The 2,276-nt window shown below is 50.9% G+C and overlaps 1 pseudogene; it reads left to right on the top strand.

Moving 5' to 3' along the window:
• Positions 1-743: 743 nt before the first annotated feature.
• On the top strand, positions 744-860 carry LOC130069513 (5S ribosomal RNA; annotated as a pseudogene).
• The last annotated feature ends 1,416 nt before the right edge of the window (positions 861-2,276 follow it).

Raw genomic sequence — 2,276 nt, 5'->3', positions numbered from 1 at the left:
TCGCGATCGCAGAGCAGCATGTTGATTTATAACGACAACTTTTTGTTGAATTTAGGAGAAATCTACAGACGCAAACAGACAAAGTGTAGTAAAATAAAGACCTAAATGTGTATTTTGGAATTTTTTTCACCACAAGTCTGAAATAAGACATGTTATTGAAGACAAATAGCCCAAAATCTCAAAATTGACCAGTGAAAAAAAACGATGTTTTTGCCTGCCGTGTCTCGCCTTAAATGGAAATGAGCTGCTGCTCTCGGCCCCCTTTCAAGAAGAGGGCGAAGCTTCAAGAGCTTGTGCTCAGGTGGCAACAAAACGTCTCAGGTTACGACTGTAACCCTAGTTCCCTGAGAAGGGGTAAAAGACGCTGCGTCGACGACGCTTTGGGAATGCCCCTGCGTGATTGTGTCTGAAGCACGTATGTCAACTAGTCCAATGGCGAGAGTGAGCGTCACGGGCGGGTGACGTCACGAGCAGGAAAGGATAAAAGCACATCCGGTCTGCCCGGCGTCAGCTTCGATTTAGCCGAAGCAAGTCGATCACAGGGATGCCGGAAGTATGGCAGGGCGACGCAACGTCTCGTTCCCTTCTCAGGGAACTAGGATTACAGTCGTAACCTGAGACGTTCCCTTTCAAAGAAACTCGCACTGCGTCAACTACGCTTAGGGAACGATAATACCCAACTTTAGGGGCGTAGCCCTGCTTAGGGTAAAGAAATGCCTTGGCCATCCTAGGTCCAAGGTCCATCCAGCAGCCATATCACCCTGTAGCCCAAGACTGGTTGCCCACTGAAGCTAAGCAGGGCTGAGCCTGGTTAGTACCTGGATGGGAGACCTTCTGAGAAAACCAGGTTGCTGCTGGAAGAGGTGTTAGTGAGGCCAGCAGGGGGTGCTCACCCTGTGGTCTGTGTGGGTCCTAACGCCCTAGTATAGTGACGGGGACACTATACTATCAAAGAGCACCGTCCTTCGGATGAGACGTTAAACCGAGGCCCTGACTCTCTGTGGTCATTAAAAATCCCAGGATGTCTTTCGAAAGAGTAGGGGTGTAACCCCGGCATCCTGGCCAAATTTGCCCAGTGGCCTTCATCACTCTGTCTCCGCTCCACCAGTAAGCTGGTGTGTGGTGAGCGTTCTGGCGCACTATGGCTGCCGTCGCATCATCCAAGTGGATGCTGCACATTGGTGGTGGTTGAGGAGATTCCCCCTTCCATGTGAAGCGCTTTGAGTGCCTAGAAAAGCGCTATATAAATGTAATGAATTATTATTATTATTATTAGGTGCGAATTCAAGGCAGGTGGGAGAAACCGAAAGGGCCTGGAGGTCTCCAACTCTATTAAGGGGCGAAATAGCCAGAAGGAAAATAGTCTTAAAAGTCAGAAACTTTTCTGAAACTGATTCGAGGGGCTCGAATGGAGCAATAGATAGGCCTTTTAGGACTATAGCGAGGTCCCAAGCCGGAACCCGGATACGAGTTGCAGGCCTCAGCCTCAAAGTTCCACGGAGGAAACGAATAACCAGAGGGTCTCTCCCCAGAGATGGATTACCCACAGGGACGTGGTAAGCCGCAATGGCCGCCACGTAAACTTTAACAGTGGATGGAAATAACCCTGCTGAAAAGCGATCTTGCAAGAACTCGAGCACTGTACCACCTGGGCAGTTAACTGGATCCCACTGTCACTTGCACCAAGAAGTGAATACCTTCCACTTCAGAGCATATCCTTTCCTCGTGGCTGGAGCTCTGGAATGAAGTATGGTCTCCACAAACTCGGTTGAGAGACCAGTATCTATGAGTTGGGCCCCCTCAGAAGCCAAACCCACAAGTTCCATATTTATGGACGGGGGCGAGGGATTGTGCCCCCCGCCTAAGATAGAAGGTCTCCCCTGATCGGAATCTCCAAGGGAGAGCCGTCGAGGAGAGAGATCAGGTCCGCGAACCAGAATGGGCTCAGCCAGCATAGTGCCACCGGCAGTAGGCTTATTCCACAAGGGCGGACTCTCTCCAGAACTCCAGGGAGCAGAAAAACTGGGGGAAATGCGTACAGACGTAGCCTCGGCCACGTCTGTACCATAGTGTCCAGCACCAGGGGGGCTGGGAGTGTGAGGGAAATCCAAAGTGGACAGTGCGTTGTGTCCTGAGACACAAACAGATCCACTTCTGCTTAGCCGTAAACTTCCCATATATACTCCATCACCTCGGGGTGGAGTCTCCAATCCCCTGGCCTCCGCCCCTGCCTCGACAGGATGTATGCTCCTATATTTTGGTACCCCGGAATATAC

Source organism: Rhinichthys klamathensis, unplaced genomic scaffold (genome assembly GCF_029890125.1).
Source record: "Rhinichthys klamathensis goyatoka isolate OS25496 unplaced genomic scaffold, OSU_Roscu_1.1 h1tg000369l_1, whole genome shotgun sequence".
Lineage (NCBI taxonomy): Eukaryota > Metazoa > Chordata > Actinopteri > Cypriniformes > Leuciscidae > Rhinichthys > Rhinichthys klamathensis.
Note: the sequence above shows the minus strand (reverse complement) of the source record. Positions and strands in the feature narration are given on the sequence as shown.